Source organism: Callionymus lyra, chromosome 17, assembly GCF_982586985.1.
Source record: "Callionymus lyra chromosome 17, fCalLyr1.hap1.1, whole genome shotgun sequence".
NCBI classification, from domain to species: Eukaryota; Metazoa; Chordata; class Actinopteri; order Syngnathiformes; family Callionymidae; genus Callionymus; species Callionymus lyra.
In genome coordinates this window covers 977501-982500 of record NC_141834.1, presented here as the reverse complement: position 1 = coordinate 982500, position 5000 = coordinate 977501, and the positions used below count along the sequence as shown (strand labels likewise).

The 5000-nt window shown below is 35.6% G+C and overlaps 1 protein-coding gene and 17 non-coding genes across 18 annotated transcripts in view; 17 read left to right on the top strand and 1 right to left on the bottom strand.

Annotated features, from left to right (window-relative positions):
• Positions 1 to 5000, bottom strand: part of nt5dc1 (5'-nucleotidase domain containing 1) — a 193380-nt gene that overhangs the window by 36845 nt on the left and 151535 nt on the right. The window lies entirely within an intron of this gene.
• trnaa-agc (transfer RNA alanine (anticodon AGC)) lies at positions 191 to 262 on the top strand. Its single transcript has one exon. It is a non-coding gene; the product is annotated as a tRNA-Ala (tRNA).
• Positions 487 to 558, top strand: trnaa-agc (transfer RNA alanine (anticodon AGC)). Its single transcript has one exon. It is a non-coding gene; the product is annotated as a tRNA-Ala (tRNA).
• Positions 780 to 851, top strand: trnaa-ugc (transfer RNA alanine (anticodon UGC)). The gene has a single exon. It is a non-coding gene; the product is annotated as a tRNA-Ala (tRNA).
• On the top strand, positions 1016 to 1087 carry trnaa-ugc (transfer RNA alanine (anticodon UGC)). Its single transcript has one exon. It is a non-coding gene; the product is annotated as a tRNA-Ala (tRNA).
• trnaa-ugc (transfer RNA alanine (anticodon UGC)) lies at positions 1312 to 1383 on the top strand. Its single transcript has one exon. It is a non-coding gene; the product is annotated as a tRNA-Ala (tRNA).
• trnaa-agc (transfer RNA alanine (anticodon AGC)) lies at positions 1611 to 1682 on the top strand. Its single transcript has one exon. It is a non-coding gene; the product is annotated as a tRNA-Ala (tRNA).
• Positions 1904 to 1975, top strand: trnaa-cgc (transfer RNA alanine (anticodon CGC)). Its single transcript has one exon. It is a non-coding gene; the product is annotated as a tRNA-Ala (tRNA).
• On the top strand, positions 2200 to 2271 carry trnaa-cgc (transfer RNA alanine (anticodon CGC)). Its single transcript has one exon. It is a non-coding gene; the product is annotated as a tRNA-Ala (tRNA).
• trnaa-agc (transfer RNA alanine (anticodon AGC)) lies at positions 2497 to 2568 on the top strand. The gene has a single exon. It is a non-coding gene; the product is annotated as a tRNA-Ala (tRNA).
• Positions 2793 to 2864, top strand: trnaa-ugc (transfer RNA alanine (anticodon UGC)). Its single transcript has one exon. It is a non-coding gene; the product is annotated as a tRNA-Ala (tRNA).
• On the top strand, positions 3092 to 3163 carry trnaa-agc (transfer RNA alanine (anticodon AGC)). The gene has a single exon. It is a non-coding gene; the product is annotated as a tRNA-Ala (tRNA).
• Positions 3385 to 3456, top strand: trnaa-cgc (transfer RNA alanine (anticodon CGC)). The gene has a single exon. It is a non-coding gene; the product is annotated as a tRNA-Ala (tRNA).
• Positions 3682 to 3753, top strand: trnaa-agc (transfer RNA alanine (anticodon AGC)). Its single transcript has one exon. It is a non-coding gene; the product is annotated as a tRNA-Ala (tRNA).
• Positions 3978 to 4049, top strand: trnaa-agc (transfer RNA alanine (anticodon AGC)). The gene has a single exon. It is a non-coding gene; the product is annotated as a tRNA-Ala (tRNA).
• Positions 4268 to 4339, top strand: trnaa-ugc (transfer RNA alanine (anticodon UGC)). Its single transcript has one exon. It is a non-coding gene; the product is annotated as a tRNA-Ala (tRNA).
• trnaa-agc (transfer RNA alanine (anticodon AGC)) lies at positions 4565 to 4636 on the top strand. The gene has a single exon. It is a non-coding gene; the product is annotated as a tRNA-Ala (tRNA).
• Positions 4858 to 4929, top strand: trnaa-cgc (transfer RNA alanine (anticodon CGC)). Its single transcript has one exon. It is a non-coding gene; the product is annotated as a tRNA-Ala (tRNA).

Sequence of the window (5000 nt, the reverse complement as noted above, 5' to 3'; positions counted from 1 at the left end):
TGCTTTGCATAAAGATAATCTTTTTACAACTATGATTCTGTGTAAATAATAGTTAGGCCAAAACAATAGCTTCATGAAGTATGTTGGAAGAAATATTATCGAAAATATCTTTTAAATATTCCAAGCCACTGATGGGACATAATAAGGTGAGGTTAATTTTTTGTTGAAAACAAGTGAACAGTTCATACAAGGGGATGTAGCTCAGTGGTAGAGCGCATGCTTAGCATGTATGAGGTCCTGGGTTCAATCCCCAGCATCTCCAACTAGATTTATAGATCAATACTGTTTTAAACTACTTGCTTTGCATAAAGACAATCTTTTAACAATGACTATGATTCTGTGCAAATAATAGTTAGGCCAGAACAATAGCTTCATGAAGTATGTTGGAAGCAATATTATCGAGAATGTCTTTTAAATATTCAAAGCCAATGTGACATAATACAGTGAAGATAAACTCTTTTGAAAACAAGTAAACACCTCATGCGAGGGGATGTAGCTCAGTGGTAGAGCGCATGCTTAGCATGTATGAGGTCCTGGGTTAAATCCCCAGCATCTCCAACTAGATTTATAGATCAATACTGTTTTAAACTACTTGCTTTGCATAAAGACAATCTTTTAACTATGATTCTGTGTAAATAATAGTTAGGCCAAAACAATAGCTTCATGAAGTATGTTGGAAGAAATATTATCGAGAATGTCTTTCAAATATTCCTACCCACTGATGGGACATAATACAGTGAAGATAAACTCTTTTGAAAACAAGTGAACCATTAAGACAAGGGGATGTAGCTCAGTGGTAGAGCGCATGCTTTGCATGTATGAGGTCCTGGGTTCAATCCCCAGCATCTCCAAGTAGATTTATGATTCTGTGCAAATAATAGTTAGGCCAGAACAATAGCCTCATGAAGTATGTTGGAAGCAATATTATCGAGAATGTCTTTTAAACATTCCAAGCCAATGTGACATAATACAGTGAAGATAAACTCTTTTGAAAACAAGTGAACCATTAAGACAAGGGGATGTAGCTCAGTGGTAGAGTGCATGCTTTGCATGTATGAGGTCCTGGGTTCAATCCCCAGCATCTCCAACCAGATTTATAGATCAATACTGTTTTAAACTACTTGCTTTGCATAAAGACAATCTTTTTACAACTATGATTCTATGCAAATAATAGTGAGGCCAAAACAAAAGCTTCATGAAGTATGTTGGAAGAAATATTATCGAGAATGTCTTTTAAATATTCCTGCCCACTGATGGGACATAATACAGTGAAGATAAACTCTTTTGAAAACAAGTAAACCATTAAGACAAGGGGATGTAGCTCAGTGGTAGAGCGCATGCTTTGCATGTATGAGGTCCTGGGTTCAATCCCCAGCATCTCCAACTAGATTTATAGATCAATACTCTTTTAAACTTCTTGCTTTGCATAAAGACAATCTTTAAACAATGACTATGATTCTGTGCAAATAATAGTTAGGCCAAAACAATAGCTTCATGAAGTGTGTTAGTAGAAATATTATTGAGAATATCTTTGAAATATTCCAACCCAATAATATGCCACAATACAGTGAAGATAAACTCTTTTGAAAACAAGTAAACACCTCATGTGAGGGGATGTAGCTCAGTGGTAGAGCGCATGCTTAGCATGTATGAGGTCCTGGGTTCAATCCCCAGCATCTCCAACTAGATTTATAGATCAATACTGTTTTAAACTACTTGCTTTGCATAAAGACAATCTTTTAACTATGATTCTGTGTAAATAATAGTTAGGCCAAAACAATAGCTTCATGAAGTATGTTGGAAGAAATATTATCAAGAATGTCTTTAAAATATTCCTACCCACTGATGGGACATAATACAGTGAAGATAAACTCTTTTGAAAACAAGTGAACCATTAAGACAAGGGGATGTAGCTCAGTGGTAGAGCGCATGCTTCGCATGTATGAGGTCCTGGGTTCAATCCCCAGCATCTCCAAGTAGATTTATAGATCAATACTGTTTTAAACTACTTGCTTTGCATAAAGATAATCTTTTTACAACTATGATTCTGTGTAAATAATAGTTAGGCCAAAACAATAGCTTCATGAAGTATGTTGGAAGAAATATTATCGAGAATGTCTTTTAAATATTCCTACCCACTGATGGGACATAATACAGTGAAGATAAACTCTTTTGAAAACAAGTGAACCATTAAGACAAGGGGATGTAGCTCAGTGGTAGAGCGCATGCTTCGCATGTATGAGGTCCTGGGTTCAATCCCCAGCATCTCCAAGTAGATTTATAGATCAATACTGTTTTAAACTACTTGCTTTGCATAAAGATAATCTTTTTACAACTATGATTCTGTGCAAATAATAGTTAGGCCAAAACAAAAGCTTCATATCGTATGTTAGTAGAAGTATTATCGAAAATATCTTTTAAATATTCCAAGCCACTGATGGGACATAATAAGGTGAGGTTAATTTTTTGTTGAAAACAAGTGAACAGTTCATACAAGGGGATGTAGCTCAGTGGTAGAGCGCATGCTTAGCATGTATGAGGTCCTGGGTTCAATCCCCAGCATCTCCAACTAGATTTATAGATCAATACTGTTTTAAACTGCTTGCTTTGCATAAAGACAATCTTTTTACAACTATTAATCCTTACAAATAATAGTTAGGCCAAAACAATAGCTTCATATCGTATCTTAGTAGAAATATTATCAAGAAAATCTTTGAAATATTCCAATGCACTGATGGGACATAATACAGTGAAGATAAACTCTTTTGAAAACAAGTGAACAGCACATACAAGGGCATGTAGCTCAGTGGTAGAGCGCATGCTTTGCATGTATGAGGTCCTGGGTTCAATCCCCAGCATCTCCAACTAGATTTATAGATCAATACTCTTTTAAACTTCTTGCTTTGCATAAAGACAATCTTTAAACAATGACTATGATTCTGTGCAAATAATAGTTAGGCCAAAACAATAGCTTCATGAAGTGTGTTAGTAGAAATATTATTGAGAATATCTTTGAAATATTCCAACCCAATAATGTGCCACAATACAGTGAAGATAAACTCTTTTTAAAACAAGTAAACACCTCATGTGAGGGGATGTAGCTCAGTGGTACAGCGCATGCTTAGCATGTATGAGGTCCTGGGTTCAATCCCCAGCATCTCCAACTAGATTTATAGATCAATACTGTTTTAAACTACTTGCTTTGCATAAAGACAATCTTTTAACTATGATTCTGTGTAAATAATAGTTAGGCCAAAACAATAGCTTCATGAAGTATGTTGGAAGAAATATTATCGAGAATGTCTTTAAAATATTCCTACCCACTGATGGGACATAATACAGTGAAGATAAACTCTTTTGAAAACAAGTGAACCATTAAGACAAGGGGATGTAGCTCAGTGGTAGAGCGCATGCTTCGCATGTATGAGGTCCTGGGTTCAATCCCCAGCATCTCCAACTAGATTTATAGATCAATACTGTTTTAAACTACTTGCTTTGCATAAAGATAATCTTTTTACAACTATGATTCTGTGCAAATAATAGTTAGGCCAAAACAAAAGCTTCATATCGTATGTTAGTAGAAGTATTATCGAAAATATCTTTTAAATATTCCAAGCCACTGATGGGACATAATAAGGTGAGGTTAATTTTTTGTTGAAAACAAGTGAACAGTTCATACAAGGGGATGTAGCTCAGTGGTAGAGCGCATGCTTAGCATGTATGAGGTCCTGGGTTCAATCCCCAGCATCTCCAACTAGATTTATAGATCAATACTGTTTTAAACTACTTGCTTTGCATAAAGACAATCTTTTAACAATGACTATGATTCTGTGCAAATAATAGTTAGGCCAGAACAATAGCTTCATGAAGTATGTTGGAAGCAATATTATCGAGAATGTCTTTTAAATATTCAAAGCCAATGTGACATAATACAGTGAAGATAACCTCTTTTGAAAACAAGTAAACACCTCATGCGAGGGGATGTAGCTCAGTGGTAGAGCGCATGCTTAGCATGTATGAGGTCCTGGGTTCAATCCCCAGCATCTCCAACTAGATTTATAGATCAATAGTGTTTTAAACTACTTGCTTTGCATAAAGACAATCTTTTAACTATGATTCTGTGTAAATAATAGTTAGGCCAAAACAATAGCTTCATGAAGTATGTTGGAAGCAATATTATCGAGAATGTCTTTTAAATATTCAAAGTCAATGTGACATAATACAGTGAAGATAAACTCTTTTGAAAACAAGTAAACACCTCATGTGAGGGGATGTAGCTCAGTGGTAGAGCGCATGCTTTGCATGTATGAGGTCCTGGGTTCAATCCCCAGCATCTCCAACTAGATTTATAGATCAATACTGTTTTAAACTACTTGCTTTGCATAAAGATAATCTTTTTACAACTATGATTCTGTGCAAATAATAGTTAGGCCAAAACAAACGCTTCATATCGTATGTTAGTAGAAGTATTATCGAAAATATCTTTTAAATATTCCAAGCCACTGATGGGACATAATAAGGTGAGGTTAATTTTTTGTTGAAAACAAGTGAACAGTTCATACAAGGGGATGTAGCTCAGTGGTAGAGCGCATGCTTAGCATGTATGAGGTCCTGGGTTAAATCCCCAGCATCTCCAACTAGATTTATAGATCAATACTGTTTTAAACTACTTGCTTTGCATAAAGACAATCTTTTAACTATGATTCTGTGTAAATAATAGTTAGGCCAAAACAATAGCTTCATGAAGTATGTTGGAAGCAATATTATCGAGAATGTCTTTCAAATATTCCTACCCACTGATGGGACATAATACAGTGAAGATAAACTCTTTTGAAAACAAGTGAACCATTAAGACAAGGGGATGTAGCTCAGTGGGAGAGCGCATGCTTCGCATGTATGAGGTCCTGGGTTCAATCCCCAGCATCTCCAAGTAGATTTATGATTCTGTGCAAATAATAGTTAGGCCAGAACAATAGCCTCATGAAGTATGTTGGAAGCAA